At 47.2% G+C, this 23,291-nt stretch overlaps 1 long non-coding RNA gene across 1 annotated transcript; it reads left to right on the forward strand.

Moving 5' to 3' along the window:
- Positions 1-8,469: 8,469 nt before the first annotated feature.
- LOC132669097 (uncharacterized) lies at positions 8,470-15,174 on the forward strand. Its single transcript, XR_009606002.3, has 3 exons — positions 8,470-8,940; positions 9,124-9,213; positions 12,605-15,174. It is a non-coding gene; the product is annotated as an uncharacterized LOC132669097 (long non-coding RNA).
- The last annotated feature ends 8,117 nt before the right edge of the window (positions 15,175-23,291 follow it).

Here is a 23,291-nt window from a genome sequence, read left to right on the forward strand (position 1 = left end):
CTCCATCTGTTTTCAAAGTACAGGCCACTCTTCTTGTAACAGTCTGATTAAGTTGACACAGTATAGCACTTCAATAAAATCCCTAAAAACAATAAGCAAATCATTTTAAATGTAGGGTCATTAGGAAAACAAACTAGACACAGAACACTCTATGATGATTTCATAATTCACTATATAAGTTCCACAAGTTTCATAGCATTAAACAGACCCATGATGGCTTTACTGTATTTATCATCTCTCATAGGAAGAAATGAGAATATATAAAAGGCTCTTCAAATGTAAAATGTAAAATAGGGACTCTGTTTTCTCTTTGCTCCACGCTTTCCTAAAAAATTCTGCTTTCACCCAGACTCCCCATCTCAGGAAATGGTGCTACCATTTGCTGCTTGAGCCAAACACCTAATAGTTATGTTTTAAACTCTTCCCCCGCCCCCCACACTGAGCATTGAACCTGCTTAAGATTCTCTCTCCCTCTCCCTCTGCCCTCCCCCACTTGCTCAGGCTCTCTCTCTCTCTCTCTCTCTCAAAATAAAATAAAATTTAAATTTAAATTAAAAAAAAAAGAACCACAGCTTGATTTTCTGCCTTGAAGTGTTATTTCTACTTCTATTCCTATTTCAAATTGCCTATTGTTCTTTCTCTCCTTATGTTTCACTCTGATTTTAGTCTATTTCTAGACACTATACTTGCAGTGACCATGAGTTTTGAACTTTTTATTTTTTTTATTTTTTTAACGTTTATTTATTTTTGAGACAGAGAGAGACAGAGCATGAACGGGGGAGGGTCAGAGAGAGGGAGACACAGAATCTGAAACAGGCTCCAGGCTCTGAGCTGTCAGCACAGAGCCCGACGCGGGGCTCGAACTCTCGGACTGCGAGATCATGACCTGAGCCGAAGTCGGCCGCTTAACCAACTGAGCCACCCAGGCGCCCCGAGTTTTGAACTTTTTAAACACAAAGGGTAAGGAACATATATTTCAAGGAATAGATTCAGTATTCTCATGTACCAGCATCTTTTTTTTAGGAGCATTAGGTCAAGTAAGCCACAAGACACTGGCCATTGTAATGTGTAACAACACACCATGCTCAGTAACACCAACAAAAGTCAGTAGTTTGAAGCCAATGTTCCTGTGCTGAAGTAGGAACAGTAACAGAAAAAGGTATGTGGACACAGACTTTTACAGATTTAGGGATGTTGCTATTTGTGTCAATAAATCTGAATGGAAGAGGGTACACCACAACAGAAAAAATTACGATAATGCTATAAGCTTCAAATGAGACAGGAAGGGATAAATCAAACTCAAGCAAAAGAGAAACCCTTAATTGCATGCCTTGTGGACAAGGTCATTTAGGACAGCCTCTCACTAACCAATGCTTCATTCTTTTCAGTAGATGGATAAGTCTCCATCACTTTAAGCGCCACCTGGATGCAGACCTGCCTCAGGGACCAGCCCATTTCAGCCTAGAGAAGCAGACATTTTGGGTAGCATGGGTCTAGAAAAGTATTGCTCAACCCAATTAGACCCAATAACCTCTTTATTAACAATGCTACCCTAAAGTAAAACTAATTAATATAACTTACTCATGTACATATTTCATAAGGCTTCAATAGTGATGTAAAGAAGATATAAAAATAAAGCATTTATCATTTCAGAATATATATTTCAAAATGTAAATGTTCAGAGACGAACTCCTTAAAGACCTAATGAAGTAATTAGAAGCTTACAACTATCAATAATAAATAAGTCTGAGTTAAGAAATACAAGAAATCCAAAGCTATTTCATATGAGAAACAGAGACAAATAAAAGAGAACATATGAATAGGAAGACATAGAATAAATACTAGAGTTAGGATAAGTAACAGGAAATCAAAATGTATCTGCATAGCAATAGGACAAAAAAGGAAAAAGCAATATTGCCGTGACAAGTTACAGACTATCAAAGTGATGAAAATAAGGAAATATATTTTTTGATTGATTAATAATGTCAATGCATTCATGCCAGGATTGTCAGATTTTACTTTCAAAGTCTGTGGAGGTTGTACCACTTAGAAATATATTTAGTTGCTAGTAACACATCTGAAATAACCTTGGCTTAAATATAATAAGGGCCTATTTCTCTCTCATGAAAAAAATCCAGAGGTAGTACACAATTAAGGGCTGGAATGATAACTCCATGATCGTCAGGAACCAGGCTCCTTCCATCTTTCTGCCAGACCATTTTTAACATATAGCTTTTACCCTCAAAAATGCCTCATAGGTGCAAGATGATCACTGCATCTCCAACCATCAAGTCTATGTTCCAGATATCAGGAAAAAGGAAGAAGACCAAAGGTCACATATCCCAATTGATTCAGCGTCCTGTAAAGTACTTTTCTGAAAGTCTCACCATAAGACCCCCATTCACCTCTCATGGACCACTACCCTTTTCTGCAAGAGAGATCAGGAGATACAGCTGCATATCTGAGCACATTGCTACACCCAACATTTTAGGAATTTCATTACTAAGGAAGCAGAGGAGAGACTTGGGAGGAAGAAGAAAGCGATGTCTAAAGTGGAATGTTAGGAATTTAAGATGTGGAAAGAGCAATGCAGGTCTTAAGATATTTCCAAGAAGACAGATAATGAAGATCCACGTTATTCTTCAAGGGTTTTGAATTGCTTTGTGTTTTGTTTGAAAGTGACCAGCTCATACTGCCCCTGAAGACAAGCTTCCGGTCCAGGAACAATAGTCATCCACCCAAAACATGCAAATCAAGTTCAATAGAGAACAACAAGATTCAAAGGCAAACCCAAAGTATGGGTTACTTACAATATTTCTTACAAAATTAACCAAAAGTAATAGTAAATAGAAAAATAACCACATTTACTCTCCTTAGATAAATTTGATACTTTGAGCACCTGGGTCGCTCAGTGCTTAAGCGTCCAACTCTTGATTTCACCTCAGGTCATGATCTCACGGTTCATGGGACCAAGCCCCAAGTCAGGCTCTACACTGACAGGGTAGAAGTTGCCTTGGGATTCCCTCTTCTTCTCTCTATGCCCCTCCACCACTCTCACATTCTCTCTCTCTCTCTAAATAAATAAACATTTTAAAAAATTGATACTGATTTCTCTGTGATTGAATTAAAAGAAATGGAGAATTGGGAAATCATTTAATAAATTCAAGCTTTATATATACCAAGAGTATGAATATTAGTTTTGCTTTGGTTTGCTGTTTTGTCATTTTTATATTGGCCTTCCTGTCCCCAATCTTCTCATTCTGCCACCAGTTATTTTCCTAAGAAATAAATCTGATCATCTCATTTGACTGCTTAAGAATTTCTCTTGATTCCCTGTTGAGTAAGTGATAAAATCCATGCCCAACTTGGCAACAAGGTCTCTCACAGGACCCAAGCTTTCTTCTTCAGCTGTACACCCTCATGCCTGCCAGACTGAAAACTCAGACTGCACTGCCTTAGCATGTACTATTTATTCTCTTTGCCTCTGTGTCCTCCCCTACATCCTCATCTTCACCTGCCCAATTCCATCTCTCCTCCTGAGCTTGAGGGTTTGCTTCCTTGAGTGAAGCCTTTAGTGACAAACTCCCTGCCCAAGGTAGCTACCCATCCTCTACTCTTACAGCTTTCTTCAGATCTCTGAAATAGCATCTAAATATCTGTCACTTCCCTCAGATTAGGAACAAGAACGACTTTGTGTTTCCTCTGAACTCCCATGCCCGGCAAGTTGCCTGGCACTCACTGGGCAGTGGATGGCTAAGCAAATATTATGTATTCCACACCACCAATCACTTTCCACTGTTCCTCAGAGCTTCAGGGACAACTCACCATAGCTTACCGCCAACAGGTCCATTGCCCTCACTCAGGAGGCCCAAGAAGTGGATAATGAGAGTTCTCTAAGCCCACACCAAGCATTCTCCTAGAAGTAATGGTGTCCTCGGGAACTAACACTCTGGGACACACCTCTGGGAGTCAAAAACATTTCCCATGGGTATCTCAAAATAAAATGTTGGGGGATGGGAAGGGACATGCAAAAATGTTTCCCTTTCCATTTAATAAATCTTCACACAGTAGAAAGAAAAAATGATAGAATAAGAGACTGAGAGCAAGAGAGTGGAAAAGCAGCACAAGGAAGAGAGAGTGAGCTATCCAATGCCAGCCTCTGCTGTGTTTGTCTATACCTCCTACTACTCTGCTACTTAGGAAGTCATCTCAGCCAATCCCTTGTCCCTTTCCCATTGATCTTTCTGAGTCTTTCCACTGCTAATCAAAAATAAAAAGGGAAATTTGGTTTGTACAAAAAATCTAAATGATTTTACTAGTATATTTACTATATCTAGATAAATATCTTGTCGATATTCATGTCTATATTACATTAAGTAGCATCTATTTTCTGCTGGCAAATAATAATTCAGGGTTTCTGTTGTCTCTGCAACCAGCAGCATCTAATAAGTCAATTCCATTTTTTTCCTCAAATTCTTTGAGAAATATTATCAGAATAAGACAGCTTATCTTTCCAACGTTTTAAGTTTAAGTTGTCTGAAGTTTCTCTTCCTTTCTTCAGCTGTTTACCACCATGTTCAGCATCTGCAGATTCATATCCCAGAGTTAGATGAGCCCAGAGAGTTTCTAACTTCATGAACTCTCTGTTCTTGGCTGATTCCTGCCCCCTGGGAAATATCAGGCTGCTTTTAGAATCTTTCTAAACCACATATGGACTGTTGTGTAAGGACATTTCAGTGATCAGTTTATGACTCAGAGCTTTTGAAAGTCAAAATCCTAGTATCTGGTTTATACAGCCTGCTGGATAGGGCTTCTTCTACACCTCACTTTCTCTCCACATTGTAGAAACTAGATCCAAGAATTGATGAGACAAACATTTGCAGATATCATGTTAGATGATAACAGGATATTTTAGATAAGACAAGAATAAATAAAAGGGACAGAAAGTTTAATGAATATTTGGAAGTCATTTATTAATTAGCCCAATATTAATTATCTACTATATGACAAGCAATTTCACATACATTCTCCCATTTAATCTTAAAAGTAACCCTGTGGCATAGACATTAATTATATTCACATTAAAAGAGAAAACTGAGGCTCAGAGGTTAAATCCCCTGCCCAAGGGTCCCGCTACCAGTGAGTGACACAGGATTTGAACTTATATCATTTGACTTGACTTTGAATTCTTTTCACTGCACCACTCTGTAGAAAAGACTAGTACATTCCACAGTTTGAAAATTGTCATCCATTATCTACAATCCACTTTTTAATGTAAGCCTTACAAAAATAAGTTTCTATTATAATACAACCTCAAAAGATTACCTTGTCTAGAAACATGAAATTGAGAGGTTGTTCCTATTCTTAGGATTGTCTCACTTAAGCAAGAACTGAGAAAGGTGGAATCTGTAGAGACTTGATACTGTTCCCAGGATCCTTTACAAACAGGAATAAACCTCTGTCTAATGCAGACTACTCAATGCCCCCCTCCTCTTGGACTAAATGGGGCCCTTTTACCGAGGAAGCTGCTAATATGGCATCAGGCTATTAATGGGAAAAGCATTTACTTTAGATTAAGAACAGTGTAAAGTAGAGCGGGGCCCACTATGACTGGCTATTAGGGATGTTAATTAAATATTTATAATGTCTAAATTAGCATAGTGAAAGCTCAATTCATCAATTTGTTCTGGTCTGTTTGTAAGGGGAAAAAAATAACTCCAAATGCCCCTGAAGAAAGATGCTATGTGAGTCAATAAGAAGATGACTGAACAATTTATTATGATTGTGGTAAACTTTTTATTTTGATTTTATTTAAAGGTACTTGTTGCAGCACCTTACCTTAAAGACCATTTACCACAGTCAATATACTGGAGGGCCATGCATTATTCATTGATATCCAATGAAAATTTGCTAAGGTGCTTCAATGCTGCATGTCTCATTGATTAATTGATTTCTTGATAGTTACTTCCAAAAAGTAGGGACTAAGGTTTAAAGTTGAGAACTGGGGCTGGAAGCCAGAAGCCCTGGGTCCTTCCTCCATTACTAACAAACCTACCAAAGGACCTACTTTTCCAAGCCTTGAAATGATATCTTGCTAATAGAGTTGTTTCAGGCTTCATGGTTAATAATTGAGAGGAATAGTTGGATCTTCCATTGATAACAGTTAAGTATGTGGCTGCTTTTCTTTCTGGCTAGTGTCAGGAAGCCAATAATATTAACACCTAAATGCCCACAGCCTGTGAATGCTTAATGAATGTATTTTCTGAATCCCATTAGTTTAAAATTTTTTTTCTGCCTCATTTTATTATGGGAAAGTCCCAAAAGGGAAAGGTCAACTGTCCAACATACTTTCAAGTGTAGATGAGGCTGATTGCAATGGAGACTTTTCATCACCAGCACTTTAAATGGGGTTGTCTGTAGCTGGCTGAAACTCATCACCATTCACACGTTTTGATACACATAATTATGGGAGGGAAGTTTGGAGTTTTTACAAACCCATTCTTCCCACACTGGACCAGTGGTTTGTTTCATGATCATACTTAATGAATGTACTTCTTACCCAAAACTAAAAGGTAAAAAATAAAACTTTATGAACACGTTTTAGTTTGGCTATAAGGAACTGTCTTCCTTGTATCTTGTAGGTTCCTCTCCTATGGAGAAGCGACCAGAAATATTGATCCCTCTATATATGGGGGTATCTGATCTGCTTCTTTCTTTCCTCCTTCAGACAAGCTGGCCTCCCTACCGAAAGGGCTGAAGTGAAAGGGTTAAAGGTTTTCTGGTCAAAATGACCCAACAGAAGGAGCCCGGCCCAGAGCTGAAATCTAAGTGCTAATGACCGCTGCCCTTCACCCCACTGCTGTCCACCGGCCGGACCTGCGGCTGGGCGGGGGCCAGGGCTGGGAGAGGGCACAATGTTCTGCATTTAACATTTGAACTTCTCCTATGCGAGGCAGCAGGCCGTTTTGTCCTGAGGTCGCTGACCCTGGCTCCCCCATCAGCTGCCCTGAAACCTTAATTGAATGACAGATGGTCATCTTCGAGGTCTCCAGAAGCTGCGCGCTGCCAGCCGCGTGGGGGCTACGGCCCCAGGCCCCAGCGGTCCTGCCCCGACTCTGCCAGCAAGGGGAGGGCGGCCCAAGCATCAGGCGCCCTGCAAACACGCCCGGCGCAGGAGAACAGCGGGGTCAGTGGGCCATGGCTGCGCTCCCGGTGGAAGCCAAGACCTCAGTGGCCGCGCGGGAGAAACCGCCGGATCCTAGTGCCCCTGCCAGCCTCCTGGGTGGAGCGCCCACGCCAAGCCTACGGCAGGGCGTTCTCCCTGGCAGGTGGAAGCCTGGCCCACCCTCAGGCCTTTGGAAGCGGCCGAAGCGGGACAAAACCGCGTCTTCTATACCGAAAGGCCTAAGTTCCAACATCCTCGGGACCCGCAGCCTCGTGGTCGGGAGCCTGTGTGGCCTAAGGCCAGCAAGCCATTGTCCAATCTCAGGACGCCTACCTCCAGGCCTGGCCCTCCCTCCAGGGCCCGCAAGGAGGCTGGATTCCGCGCGGACCGCTCTACCGCACGCGGCCTGCCCTAAGCCGCAAGGAGTACCTTCGAGCGAGCGCGGTTCCCGGCCGAAAGCCACTCGAGCCTCGCTGTTCCCGAGGGTCCCTGCGCCTCCCGGGCTAATACCTGAGAGCTGGAATCTCAAAACCATCCCACTGCGGGGAGCTTTCGGGGTAATAAGGTAAAAGATGGGAGCCCAGAAAGACGCCCGGCGGCACCACGCCTAGCCACGCTGCCTCAGCCCTCTGCCCGCGCTCTAGTGTCCTTTTATTATTATTATTTTTTTTAAATAAAAGCTGCTAGTCCTACAATTACTAGGATTACAGTGAGCGGGTATTGATCTGTAGCCAGCATTGTAGGATCAAGCAGGCGGGCGGAGGCAGACATCTCTGCCCCCACCCCTCGTCGCCATCTAGTCCAGCAAAGCGCTAAAAAAACGTTTCTAAATGTTTGATTTCAGACGCACCGTCAACACCTGCTGCAAAAGAATGACCCTCCCCCCACCCTCTCCTACCCACCAGAGCGGCCACACCTCCTTCCCTCCACCCGTGGGCCTCCCAGGCCCGAGCCAGCTACGCCACCACCTTCAGCCTTCCCCCCGCCCCCCCCCCCCCCGCCGCCGCTTGTTTTTAATTACTGAGGGAAAATATACACATAAGCAAAAAAAAAAAAAAAAAAAAAAAAAAAGAAAGAAAGAAAGAAAGAAAGAAAGAAAAAAGAAAAGAAAAAAAAAGCCTCTCTGGCAGGCGCGAGAGGGGGTGGTGAGAAGGCCAGGGAAGGCGGTAATGCAACCCTAATGCACAGATAGCTGACATCAACTTCCGTCAGGCAGCTCCTGAAGATCGAACCTTTCGATTGTAACTGGGACAATTTGCATAGTGATTCCCTTTCAGAGCTTTCCCGGGTCCATAACAAGCCCAGGCAGCTATTCAAATGCAAGTTGCAACCCCAAATGCGAGGGTGGCCTGACCAAAAGGAGCCACCCGGCTCCTGGGAGAAGCGAGACCCGTGCTCCGGTTCTCATCCTTCTCTGTTCTTCCTTTTCTCTTTCTCTTCTCCGGTTCCTGATTTAGCTGGGAGCTGTTTATTTATGGCTGCAAATGTGTGTGTGCGAGGGAGAGGGAGAATTGATCTTTGCCTGGATTTAAAGATGGAGCCGAAGGCGCTGGAGGGAATTTGGGTTTGTGCGTCTGGCTCAAACCCTGCGCGCCAAAGGGGGCCGTTTGGCACGGAGCCCGAGGTCTTTCTCGCACCCCTCACCTCGCGACCCTGCAGGAATCCGCGGGCCCAGGAGCGGCCTGACTGACCCACCTGCCCCGGGCTGAGCTGTCGAGAAAGGCTTCATGGAGGGGGCCAACCCGTCCTGGTCTTTAAAATGAGCACAATAAAAGGTATCACCTGCGACATGTGCGGATTATTTTTTCTTAGGGTTCATTGACGCGGGAGCGGGGTGGGGCGGCTTACAGGTTCTGAGGAGGGGGGAATTAGGGTGCCTGAAATTAGACTCCCCAGTTTCCCGGTTTCTTTCACATTTGAAATTATGCAGATTGACTCTCGTTTCCCTCCCTCCTTAGGGGGGCAAATCCTCCAACGCGAACCTGATCGCTTGTCACAGAAGCAACTTGCCATGAAATCCGCTAATGCGCCGCGACTCGCCCACCGGGGTAAGCCAGTCTCACAAGCGCGTGCGGGGGGAGGGGGGTGGGTAAGCCGGGGCAGGGGCTCCAGGGGCCCTGCCATTCAGGTCCACTGCTGAGCTTGTGGCCACGCAAACAGGGTGGGAGCCGAGGGCGGAGGGCAGAAGCCGCGTCACGGCCTGGGTGCCGAGCGGGGGCGCCCCCCTCCCGCCTGCCCTCCCAGCCACGACCGCTAACGGGTCCTCCTGGCGAGTTTAAAGTAGCAAATGAGGGCAGGGAGGAGGACTCCCAAGCAGGGAGTAAATATCCCGGCGTGCCCAGCTGGGTGGCCGGTACGCGAGCGCGTATGCGGTTTGTGCGCGGTTCTCCTGCGAAGCAGCGTGAGGATGCAGAACAGCACCTGCATTGGTGCGCGTTGTGGAACTGGAGCCCTCGGAATTCACATACGGGGGTAGAGGGGAATTACCCCGATTGGAACTTGTCTCCACATCCCTAGAGAGCTTCCCGCTTTCTGAATCTCCCAGGTTGCTCGGTTGGCTCTCCAAATTCAGCCCAAACCTGCTAAAGATGATCACAGGCCACTATTCTTGCAGCATTGACCATTATCTCAGTGGCAGAACCAGCTTCTCTGGTGAGAGAGCAAAAAGCGGCGGCTTAATTTATTTTCTTTCTTTTCTTTTCTTTCTTTTCTTTTTTTGAAGTTGTGAGAAATTGTAGGCTTCTTAAACCCATAGAAGCAGCCGAACACATATTTGCCCATGTTCTTTGCTTATATTGGTTCCAGTGCTGGAAGCTGTCAATCCATGAGCTTTTTCGTTGTACTCGTTCTATGCAGAGCACTCGGGATATTTTTCTCATCTTTTAAACCTTTGTATCTTAAGAAATATATAGAATGCTCTCCTGATTGTTTCATAATAGGTTTCTTAAAGACTAGATATGTAGAGGGAGTGTTTGGGATTGAATGGTAAAAAAAAAAAAAAAAAGCAGACTGGAAGGTACAAATAAACTCAGTGCAAATTGAAAACAAATTGAACAAACGAAATGATTATGAAAGAAGATGAGGGAATTAACTAGGCTGGGAAGAATAGGTTTAAGGTCTGAAGTTTGCAGATTTAATGTCCATAGGTAACAAATTGAAAAGAATTAAATCTATGCTTTTGCCTGTGTGTGCACAACCAAAGAGCACACATCCTCCTGGGTATCTTGGTCAAGTGCACATTTATTTCAAGGCATTTCAAAGGGCAATTCAGCTTTGAGATGCTTTCCTGTTTTTGGCAAACTACAACTAGTTAGGTGACCTTTAGTTCCGGGTGGAAAACAATTTAAAATTTATTTCCGGCTGTAGAAAAAAGTAAAATTTTTACAACTCTGATAGTTAAATTATTACAGGTTTCTAAGGAGTTAATTTGATGTAAATAACCTACTCTTCTGTGAGCACAGGAGTAACTTAGAGGCCTTGGCTACAAGAAGCTTATGTCTGATGGTGACAGCTTTGTGTGTCTGAGGGGAGTGTGAGGAGGCTCTGAACCTAGCTTTGGGTTTGTTGCATCCCTCTCCCTCTCTTAAAACAGTAACTCAAGATGTAAGTAAAAGTGTTTTCATTTTTTATTGATCCTGCTAACATCTTTCATTATCCAGCATGTAGCCACAGCAAATTATTGCTCATTTGATACCGAGAATTCTATTGACCATCGCTTTCATTGGAGAGAGAATTCTAACTACTCTGCTGCTGTATAGTCAGTCAAAGCTAAGGCTGAGGACGTTCCTCTGCTAAAACTGAAGTAAATTGAGCCCTCTGCCTCCAGGAATTGATGGAGATATGTTCATTACATTGGGCCACGTGAACATGCATAGAAATATGCTTTTTACTCTGCTGACCTTGCCCCCATTCATGCAAAAGGTCGGCCCCTTTGGAACAGATCTGCCGTCTTGGAGGGCTAGGTATTCGTTTGCCTCTCCTGGATCCCTTGTGACAACTTCTTTCCAGTTCTGACCAGGGTTGGAGCAAAGGAAATGATGAAATGATACAAAGGAAGCCTGCTCCTGTGGTCAATCCTGTGCTCAAAACCAGTCCAATTTGGACACCTACAGAAATCATTAAACCTCCCCACCCTCACCAAAATAAAAATAAATCTCCTAAAATATCCAGATGAGTGACTTTATGGTCTGGATATGATTTTCTAAATTAAACTGAACACCCCCCCCCCCACAAACACACACACTAAGACCCCACCTTATCAGACAGGGCTAAGTAGGGGAGGAGGGAGCTCTGAGATCAGCATCTGTTCTCTCTTTGGTTGGCAATGGGCATCCAAAAGAGAATGATGGTCCAGGCGAATCCTGCGCTCACCTCACACCAGAAGCCAAGCAGGTGGAACCTCAAGCCTAGTGAAGGAGTGAAGGTCTGACCTTTGACCTGGAAACCCCAGCTCTGGGACTCTCAAGGCTGGAGACAGAGGCCAGTAAGGAAAAGAGGCTGGAGAGACGGACAGGGATAGGAGACTGCCGGGTTTGTTCCCTGAGAAGCTGGTAGATGAATCTGCCTTGACACAGGAAGGAGCTGGAGCTACCACACAGCAGAGGCCACCCAATGCCCCAATCCTCGTTCGGCCTTCCTCCTTCCAAAGGCAGCCTCCTCTAGCCCTGCCTGTCAGGACCCAGGGCCTTCACCTCCTCTCTTTGGGCATCTCCCGGCAAGGTGCCTGACTCGAGGGTACGCTGGCTGGGCCGGACAGGGCAGAGAGCAGCATCGAGCCCGATACCGAAAGAAGGCTAAGCTGGTGGGGCTGGACTGCTGCTAGCCCAGTTTCGGCACCCAGCCGGGCCTGTCAGATTTCCAAGTAACAAGCAATCCATGCCGGCTTCACCTTAAGCCCTCGACCGGGAGAAGAGGCCAAACGACCTTGGAGAAGCCACGTCCCTGGGGACTCCGTAGAAGAGAGTGTTAGGTTAGGTTTCATTTCAGAAACCTCCAGGAGATAAATCCTCCAGGTTCCAGAACAAAAGGAGAGCCAATTAACGACTTTAACAAATGAATCCGCGGCTTGTGCAACCCATTAAACAGAACCAGCTCCAAATCGGAAGGCGCGGGGGAATTCTAAGGGACCTGGCTTGGTAGTTATTTTCCTAATTGTGCTAAGTGCTCTTGAAGCTATTCACACTCTCTCGCAGGCCACGCTCCATGAACCTTAGTGCGCGGTTGGGAGCCACTTTGTTCTAGAACAAGGCAGTGAACGAGTGAGAGCCTGCTCTGGGCACGCTGGTCTCTGACCGAAGAGCAGAAGCTGAGAGATGAGGGTAGATTCTAACTCGGCTACTGGGGATAAAGGTAAGGGAGAGGGAAATGAATTTGAGACGAGATTCACATGGTGGATTTTTTTTTTTTTTTTTTTGGTTTTTCTTTTTGTTTTTAACGTAGATAAATACCCGCCGGCGTTGGTGTAACCAGCGCACGCCCAATACACTCGTATTCCTCGAATGCGCTCACCGCCGGCCACACTTGGAGAATCCAGTGCAGAGGTTTCCGAAACCCCATTTTCCTGATTGCAGCCCAGACTCTGGAAACCCACGAGCCTTCGGGGGAAGGGAGCCTGTTCCGGGCCAAGCGGAGGGTCAGGAGCGAGCGCGGGCCAAGCAGAGGGTCAGGCGTGAGCGCGCACATGCACACACGCGCGCGCGCACACACACGCATACGCACACGCACACGGATGTATACACGCACTAGGACTGCGATGGAAGATGCAGGGTGGCTGGACGAGGATCTGGGAGGCTACGACTGAGGGAAGGCTCTGGCGCTGCCAGACCCGTGCAACCTCTAAAGCAGTGTCATCCTTAGAATTATTTAGGGGAACAAGACCTGGGACATGGGTTTGAGTTAAAGAAATTAGGGGCAAGGTACAGATGGCCCAGCACATCTTTAGAATGAAGCAGAATTGAGAACTGAGGAAGCTAGACCCGCACTTCTGTAAACTGAAGATTAGGAAATATAATACCCTCACACAGCAGCAGCACATGTCTCTGATGGCTGGCGAGCTCATCCCTGAGCAAGGGGTCTCTGGCCTCGCCACTGAGCTTCACAAACACCCTTTCAGCCTCCTCCAGGTTTTGCCAGGCAAATGAAATGAGCAGAATACCATAGTAAATTATTTTGTTCAGCCCTCTGTCTTTTTATGAGAATAAAAGGCAACACTTTGTCATTTTTAATCATATAAGCGGACAATAAACCTAATTTCGATATTGATTTTTTCCAGAATCAAGTGATTTTGTGCAGTGTCTGTTGTGTTTCCTTTCCAAGGAATGGCCGCTTGCTGGTAGATTGTGTGGGTATAATGCTGCATCTACGCAGCGGGCGATTATCTGTAACATGCAGTTGATGGTGGACTTTGACGCCAGATGGGTGAGAGGTGGCTCTTCCCGGATGGCAGGAAGTTTCGTTTTTGTCTAATTATCTAGATAATGGTTTCAACTGGGCTGCCTCTAGAGCCCTAGGGTAGATTTAAGGCTCTCGGCTGGCAGTTTTACAAGTTATGGCCTCAGAGATTCACTTTAATTTTTTTCAAAATATAGCCAAATAAATAAAAGTAAAAACAACAACCCAAGATTCTTGCTAATATCAGGGGCCCAGATGGCACCCGGAGGAGCATTAGCAAGGGGAGCACACTCTCCCTGTTTGTCGAGTTCCAAGCCTGGGAAAGGGGTGCCACTGAGCCAGCTGGACATGGCCACTGCAAAGACTCAGCTGAAAGTGTCAGGGGATACCTGTTACAGCAAAAGGGCCTAGAGGGTGCTCCCTCTGCATTCTGGAGCTGACTTGCCTCTTTTCTTTTAAAAAAAAAAAAAATTATTTGATGTCTGTGCAGAATACAGTGAGCACCTTTCATAGGAAAGTCTTAAGGTGCAGAGAAGTAGACCAGGCCTCTCTGCTATAGAAGGAAGAGAAGGAAGAAGGAAATGAGGGAAGAAAGCTTTAGAGGAAAAAAATAATGAGAATAGAAAGGGAGAGGGAGAAAAGAAGGAAGGTAGCAGAAAATTAAAAAGGAGAGGTGGAGAGGAAAGAATAGAAGGAAGGGGGAGGGAAATAAAAAGAAGTGAAAAAGATGGTGAAGGACAGGAAGAAAAGAAAAGAAGGAAGAAAAACAAAATTTAAAAGAACTAAAAAATACAAAAATACCCCATCCTTTGCAGGAAACTGTAGTTGACCTGGAACATTTCCTGTGGCTCCATCCAGGTGGCTCCTACTCCCTCCTGAAACGGAGAACAAATGACTGGCCCAAGCATAAATTAAAAGCCTCCCAACTTCCTACTCTAATCCAAAAGACTAGACTCAAAACCCACCAGACTGAGTCATAAGGGGAGGACCCACCTACTATCCTAGCATCTTTTATAAGGATGCCCTTATAATTAGCAGGGAGGGGTCGCCCTCCCCCCCCCCCTTCCGCTTGCAAACGCCTGGGACCCTGCCTATGGGAGGGGACCTGGTAGCCCTATGCTCCCCCCCCCCCCCACGCAGGGTGTGGGGGTGGAACCTCGGGCCTGAGAGTGACCCTGGGGCTTTGACCTTTCCCTGCCGTCCTCCAGGGTCAGTATTTAACCTTTCGCTCCCTGGTTCCTGCCCTCGGCTAGGCAGAAAAGGAAAGTGGGTCGATATTTGGGACCAGCCAGGAAGAGGGGGGAGGTGCCCAGGCCGCTTTGCTGGAGGATGAGTCCCAAACCTGAGCGCTCACACCACTCCCCACGCTTAGGAAACCGAGCCTCGAGGATCCTGCGCTTGCCCGGCGCTGGATGCCAAGGCCCAGTTACACCCCGTGCCTGGTAAAGAACCCCCTGAGGCATGGAGGAGTTGCGTGAGCGTCATTCCCAGTTTTCCTGCCCTGTTTAGAGCAGTTTCTCTTCAACCAAACTAATTCCTTCTTAGACATGAGCCACCCGTTCGCATGTGGGGAATACGGAGAGCCTTAGCCAGATGGACTGGAGGCGACAGTGTGGAAATCAGACCTGTGAGCTCCCTCCACCCCCCCCACCCCCCCCCCGCCAAGCCAAAAGTATTTGACGCTTCTATGGGAACGGGTGCCAAGAGGACCAGTGAAGAAATCGGGCCAAAGTCCGGGCTTCCGGGCCCCAATGACCGCTTCACTGTCCCTGCTGGGACAGCAGAGGCCAGCCTCGCCCCTGACACATTCCACTAACTTCCAAAAGCGCCTGCGACCAGCGCCCCAGAGGGCTCTCCTGGCGGGGGTGGGGGAAGGTGGGCTGCAAACCGGAGGCTGCAGAGGCGAGCAGAGGGCCCTCCACTCCCCAGCTCCCCGCGGCTTAGGGTTTTCGCGGTCTCCCCAGCTGGAGCCGGGGCCGCCAGGAGCCAGAGCGTTTGGTTCAAATGCATCAAGACTCTGAAGTCATTTATCCGGTTTCATAAATAATTTTCTTATTACACTTAAGCCCGATTCCTGCCCCCTTCCCATTTTTATTGCGGGGTTTCAGCGGCTAAAAAGTTTCTAAGTCGTGTGGGCCGTTGTTTTCCTTTTTCCATCATTAACATCATTAATATACGCTATCAATAACCCTGTCGTTCGGAGCCGAGTTTCACGGTATTGATCCACGCAGCTATTCATCTCTGCCATGCAAGACACGGAATAATTTTCGCATTACAGTAGCTTGGATTTGCTTTTAATTCATATTTAAAGCTGCAACCGGCTCGGTGGAGCGCTCTGCGAAAGACTAGAGGCGCCTAATTAATAATAAGTTAGAAACGAAGGAAGGCACTGGCGAATAAATAATTAATACAGACATCTATGTCTCTTTGAATATTGCTCCTTTAAAAATTTAGACTTACCAGGACCATACTGTAAGTCTGCAATTTATATGGCAGGGATGATTTAAGAAAGCTATTTTTTTTCCTTGAAATACTATGCTAAATTATTTACAGTGTTTTGCAAACCTAAGTTCCTTCATTAGCTAGCCCCTCCGGTTTGTTCCTTCCAGGTGGAAAACACCAATTTTTTTAAATAATCGTAATAAGGATCGTAAAAATCTCCCAGCAAAAACCACCGTTTGCGATTAGCTGCGAGTGTCAAGGGTGGAAGCAGATTGGCCCAGAAAGTCCAATATGGGGTCTCCAGTTCTCTGAGGTCTGGGGGCTGCCTCATAGGGGGTTTTCTTAGGGAAGGCAAACAACAAAATCCAAACTATTGACCAGTGACTTTAGGCATTTGCTGGTACCAGAAGAGACGGAGTTTGAGGTACACTCAGAATCCTCAAAGGGCCTCTGGAAAGAGGTTGGGCTTTGAGGGTTCCAGGTTCTACCCCAAGGCAAAAAAAAAAAAAAAAAAAAAAAATCAGGATTTTTAGAGAAAGGCCATTGAAATCCAGGATTGGATTCCAGGTTAGCCAGCAACTACAGTGGATGAAGAGAAACAGCAAAATTCAAGTGGGTAGAAGTGACTGAAAATCGGGAGCAGTTTTTGTGTGAGAGAGACTAGGATTTGTTTGCAATATTGTTAGCAATATTGATTTTTTTGTTACTTGGATTAATGTATGTTAAACAGGAAAATACAGGCATTAGTCAAGTACATTATAATCATCTATTGTTGAGAGCAAAATTTTTCAGGTGAGTGCCAGAGACTGGCGACTGTAAGGCACTTCCAGGGACCTCAAGACCACCCAGGCTTAGATTGGGGCAGCCAGGCCCCCAGGGGCTGGCTGTGTGGGAGAAGGAGGAGGCTTCACAACTCCAGCTCCCTCTTCCTCTCCCCTTTTTAGAATTACAGCCTTATATTTAACCAATCCACTACCCAGGTGTGTCAGGCTTGACCTCTCTCCAAGGGTTAAATGATGATTAGACAAAAGGAGAGGTGGAGGCGCTCTTGGCCACCCGGGTCCCTCAAAATTCCTCATCTCGCCCTCCCATCTTCCTTCCAGCCTCCTAGCCCCGCCTCCAGGCCTCCTGGCCCTGGTAACCAACCTTACAACCCTCCTGAATCTTGACCCACGACTAGGGGCTCCCACATCCCAGCCTTGGTGGCCCGAGGCCCGGCGGGTCACACCGCCCGCGTGCCTACACAAATACATGCACGCGCACACACACACACACACACACACACACACACACAGAGGTTAGGCCTGAAAAAAAAGACACACGAGGTGGAGAGAGAGACACACGAGCTTCTATTCATGACCGCCTGCAGACCCTCCCAACCCTCGCCCTCCCCCAACCCTTGGGCGTCAACCGGGCGCAGAGAAGCAAGACTCGGAGAAACGACACATTCGCACCTCTCTCTCTCTCTCTCTCTCCCCCCCCTTTCCTCACACACACACATACACAAACACACAAAACACCCCAATCCCTAGGGACGCCGCCCTCACCCCGCAGGCCCTGCCTCCACCGCCTGCTTTCGTGGGTTGGAGGCCAAGGCTGCGCTCTCAGATTTTCTTCTCAAGGTCCCTCCTGCGCCCTGGGTCACCATATTTATGTGGCAAGACACTGCGACGCACGCACGCCCCGCCGCCCAGGTGAAAGTCTTTTCCGAACTCTGGGGAAGCTAACGGGCACTCCCAGGACCCCTTGGGCCTCGGGTGGTCTTGGGTGGTTCGGATGGCTCGGGCAGAGACGGGAAAGTGAGCTTCAGGGTCAGAGGGTGAAGGCCCGAGGAACAGATTTCTGGGCCCCAGAGATTTAATAATCCTGCGCCGGAATGGCGCGCGGGCCAAAGGCTGGCGCACTCGCTCAGAGCATGAGGGGTCCCATACTCCGAGGATGGGTTCGCGCGCAAGTGAGGGAGTGAAGGGACGAGGAAGCCGAGACTAGCAATGTGGACTGGGCCAGATGGGCAAGAAAAGAAAGAAGAGCGGAAAATACGAAGGGAAAAGAACAGATGAAGGAAGGGAGGCAACAGGGAGGCTCGGCCAGGAGAAAACAAAGGGCTCTGAGGGGGCCCGGCTGAGCGTGGAGGGAAGCGCTGTCAAGGGGTGGGGAGCCCGGAACACCGGCGTTTCATTTTTAAATCTTCTAGGTGTCTGCGGGTCAAATAAAGACAAGGGCAGTAACGATTATTCTGTTAAATCTATGGTACTTGACTGCGCAAACACTAATTGATTAGACACCAAAATGATTTGTTTAAAGAGTTTTCCTTCCCAAGTGCAGCTGTTCTCGGCCCGGGTAGACGTTATCCTGCGAGGCTGCGGAGAAGCCCGCCAAGTGGGCTGTGCGCCCGACCGCAGAGCCTGCAATCTAACGGTGTAAGGGTGTTTGGTCCCAGCCTCTCCAGTCTCAGGCTGGGCCGAAACCTGCGACTTTCACCCCTATGTTCATCAGGCCTGGAGGCTGGTGCATCGGAGACCGTCGTGAGCCGACTTTGTCCTCCGCCAGCCCTCTTTGTTCCGAGTTCTACTCACTTCGAGTCACTTTGCCTTGCACCAAAAGGGACCCTTCTCCCTTGTCCCGGTCCTCCCTAGACCCCAGCACTGCTACTTTCTACCCCCCCCCCCCCAGCGTGGCTAATCCAGAAAGGGAAGAGGAGCCTCTTAAGCATCGCCCCAAAACTGAAAAAATTCGTCGTCCTCCGCAGCCGTTATAGGTCTCTCCTTGTGACATGCTTCAACCATACAGAGATAAGACCAAGGAAATCCACGGAAGGGTTGGCGAGAGAAGCCCAACTCTCCCGGAATAGAGCTGACCGCGTCCAGCGCCTGGTCCTCTGGCCAGAGCGTCACCCAGAAGCTTTGAACCCTTCCCGCAGCCCCACGGCATCAGGACACCCCTTTTCCCTTCAGCGCTCTGATGCCTTAATAAGCCCTCGCCAGAGGCCAGAGTGGAATGGATTTAAGCCCATGAGAATCCGCCTCTGGCTTACAAGATGGCCCAAGAGAGGAAGTAATCAGAGATGCTCTATCAGGACCGCTGACATCCTGAGACCACTGCCTCTCGCATCTCCTGGAACGCAACCCTTGAACCTTCTAGAACCCCGAGTCAGGAGGGGTTGGAACGGGCCCTTCTCCAGTGTATCTTCTCTTTGGGACTTAGAAGGAGTGGGTAGGAAATGAAACAAAGGCGAATGCAAAAGTACAGTTATATATATACTCATATACACACATATTATATATTGTCATGGACAAAACCCGTAATTTAGTTTGTTAGGTTTTCTTTTTCTTTAAAAAGGGAAAAAAGTTAACCTAAGAGATGAATAAAAACTATATGCTAAATAGAAGATCAAAGGTTGACAAAGAGGGCTAGAATAATTGGTTACCACTTCCTCGGGCCCCCAGAGAGGGGGGAGAAGCCATTGACTAATTTAAAAAAATGGTTTTCAATAGTGAATCACCGGGTCACTTCTGAATTTTTTTGGTGCTCTATTCTAAACTAACAGCAATTTTCTGAATAAAATTCCTACAGAGGTGTAAAGGACAGGAGAGGCTGGCAGGAAGCATCCAGGACCAAACACTTCACTCCACAGTTATCAAGTTCCCTACTGTTGCCAGACCCCATAGAAATGGTTCCTCACCAGGAGTTTAATTTTAGACTTGCTACAGGCATCAGAAATTCTGGTGAGTTACATTCTGAGGCTCTAGCCAAGGAGTCAGCCTCCCCTGGAGCCCTGGATGGGAGAATCTGCCCTTGACACCAGGTTTGCTGTTTGTATGGTCAACAAATAGGAAGTAAACATTTAATGGCTCAGAGGGGCTAGAAACATTTTTTTGGGAATGGTCCTAAAAACTAGAACTGAGCCAGGTTACATCTCTATAACTCACAAGAAGAACTAACACAGGAATTCTGAAACTTATGGAAGGTTCTGAGAGAATTTTGTGTGGCCAGCATTTGGAGAAATGGCCTTATTCCCAGTCTCTTTTCTAAGCATGGTAGAGTTATATGGCAAGCTGTGGCCCACTCAGTACAGGAAGGACTGTATCTGCCCAACCACTGCCACCCAACATTTACAAAATAAGCAGTCTGAAAATCTTGTTTCTGCACTGAAAATATTGCCACTAACAAACATCCAGTCTGTAGTATTATTTCTTTCCTTCTTAAATATATACATGTATGTAATTTCGTGGTGGTGATTGGCCCTATTTTTTTTTCCATTAATTTCCATGCTTCTACTCAAAATCTAACCGGCTGACAGCAAGCCCTCCCCTTAAATTTCTTGACTGTCATAAAAAATTGAACAGCATCCTGTAATTGTATACACTGACCAGCCAAGTAGTTTTAAGGGGCCCCTCTCGAGCTGTAATTATTTCTTTACCCATAGTTCACCTGATGGGTACCAGGCATTGTGTTGGCACTGCAAGGTGGGGTGGGGGGGAAGCAAGAGAGGAACAAAATGATGAAAAGCTATCGCAGCCCTCCAGCAGTTGGCAATCCATCTAGTGTCTGTCACACACACACACACACACACACACACACGTATATTCACCTTAACTAAGCTTAAGAGCATCCTTCCCACTCATCACCCATCCTTAGTAACAGGAAAATTTTCCAAAAGGTGGAATAAGAATACAATGTTTCTTTAAAAATCATTGCAATTTGGGTCAACTACAGGTAAACAATGGTTATGAGAGGTGTGAAAAGCCAAGAAAGATTAGGGAGATTTGCAAACCAAAAGCAAGTCCTGTACACACATTACTGTAACATACATAACACTTATACAGATCTTTCCTTTGACTTCTCCTTTAGAGACCAAGACTGAACCAGACCCTCTTTTTGTAGGGGGTGGGGGCTAATGTTGAGCTCACCTGATCCCAGCCCTCTTCATAGGCTCCAGGGGCCCAGCTGGGAACCACACATGGACAGTTTCCAAGATCAAGTCCCTAATTACTTACACAAAGAGAAAACCATGAACACTTTGTGCACTTGGTGATATTCACGTCTTTCTTTTAACAAACTGTCTTTTGGGAAGAGAGTTGTCATAAGGGCAAATCAATCATTTCAAGGGGATTAAAATATGTGCGGGTGGGGAGGATACACAATGGTTTAGCTCAAAGGTTTAGCTCAAAGGCAGCCTGCTACTGTAAGCTATTGTCTGGTCTCATATAAGAGTTACGTACTCTATGTTGTAAGAAAAGAGAACAGAAACAATAAGGAACCAAGGATACAGCTTCCCACCAATATATTGTGATTCAGTAGGCAGAAACTGTGTTTTATGCTTTTGTGTGTGTGTGTGTGTGTGTGTGTGTGTGTGTGTGTGTGTGTATGAATAGTTTAGGTGTAGATATAAGTTTAAATAGAGTAACTGTGTTCCCTGACTTTCTTTATGTCAGTGTGTTCCCCCCCCCAAAAAAAAACTTTTCATTTCTGGGGGCGTTAAATTCCTAAATGTTCACTGTGCAGGTAGACACTAAGTCCTCCAAGATGCATTCCCATTTCCTGGGCCTCCACAAGCATTATTTGGAAAAGATAGGCATGCCTCTTGGTGATGAAACCAACCAGATTAACCAATCCCAGGACATGACCACTTTCAAGGAAGTCAAGTTGGACTGTACCCACTGGCCTTAATCTACCTGGATCATGATGTTGCCCTGGTTTTGTCAGGGAACTAGATAAAGAGATGGGCCTGCTCATGCCTTAGCTGATTGGAAGTTTCTCCCAAGGATTGTGTGGCTCAAGTGTTTGCTTAGGGGACTCAGTCACCACTACTCCCACTACCTAAGCCCTGGCCTCTCCTAGGGTCTAAGAACATTTTCAGCAGAGACACTGCTGGTGGGCTCTGATTAAGTGCCCCAGGAAAGGAATGCACAGTCTAAGTTTGGCCCAGAGAAGGCCACACATGCTTTGTTCCACATCCAGGTCCAGATAACCCAGGCTCTGAGAGCCTGTCCCCCATTGTGACCACTGCTTGCCTGGGGCTGAGGCTCGGCGCTGACCCGGTCGTAACTGCCAAGGGCTGGACAATGGGCACATCTGTCCTTTCTCTGAGGGATGAAAGCACCTAAGCAGACAAGGCTCTGCCTTTTGTTACGGATTTTTTTTTCTCTCTTTTGTAAATGAAAGAAAGCCTCGGCATGTGGTAGCCGGGTGTACGTCCCACACTGGGGGCCTCCCCACGCGTCCCCACCAAGCCCAAGGACCAGGTTCGATTCCAGATTGGAGCGTGATTGTGGGAAGCGGACAATTACGCCCGAGGCTGAATTGATTTTCAAATCTGGAGGCTTCTCTCGGGGACGCCGGGAAGAGGGCGTCCCTACGGGCCAAGCGGAGACCGGCGCGCCAGGTCCACACTGCCGGCGTCAGTTCTTCCCACAAGCAGCGTCCTCTGGGTGTTTCACCACGAGGGCCTTAGAGCAACCGCAGGAACAGCTCGCGCCTCGGCAGCCCCACCAGCACCCAGAAGTTAACGTGGGAACCCACCAGAGCACTCCCTACCCCCAATACACACACACACACACACACACACACACACACACACACACACACACACACACTCACTCATTCGGGAAGTGGCACGCCGCCTTAATTATCAGCTGAGATGAAGAAGGACCCAGGCGGCGGGGGACAGAGAGGTATGGCCGGGCCCGAACTCGTGGCACTGAGCGTTCTCCTCTCCTGCGCGTGTAAGAGGAAGGGTGGGCAGAGGATTATCAGGAAGGATGGAGGTTGTCGGGTCTACAGGCACCAAGCTGACCAAGGCATTTAAGATATTTGCTTCTACTCCCTCCAAAGAGGCCAAGCGTTTGAGGATGGGGAAAGCGCGGACTCCCAGAAGCCCTCTGGGGAAAAGCTTGGTAGACCAGAGTGTAAGGAGTAACGACACTGGCTGAGGCTCTCTGGGCAATCTACACCGAGAAGCAGCAACTGGACGGAGGGGTGAGGGCTCTCCAGGCGTAGCGCGCCTCCCGGGATGGGAGCCCAGGAAACGTTGCTGGGTGAAAGCGCACCCCAGCCAGAGAGCCGAGAGGGGTGCAAGTCTCCAGCGGTTGCGTTGGCCTCCCCAGGTCGCGGTCCACGCCAGGCCTTCGCACGTGCGCGCCGCTCCAGGGCCACCCAGAGCCGCTGTTAAGGCGCGGAGCCCCCCTTCCAGCATTTGTATGGGGACGTCACGGGCCTACCGCGCGGTGGCCGAGGGGGCGGGGCCGAGCCGCGCGCCTGCGCGCAGAGCCCGGCGGGCGTGAGGGCGGGCCGC

Source organism: Panthera onca, chromosome B3 (assembly GCF_046562875.1).
Source record: "Panthera onca isolate mPanOnc1 chromosome B3, mPanOnc1 haplotype 2, whole genome shotgun sequence".
Lineage (NCBI taxonomy): Eukaryota > Metazoa > Chordata > Mammalia > Carnivora > Felidae > Panthera > Panthera onca.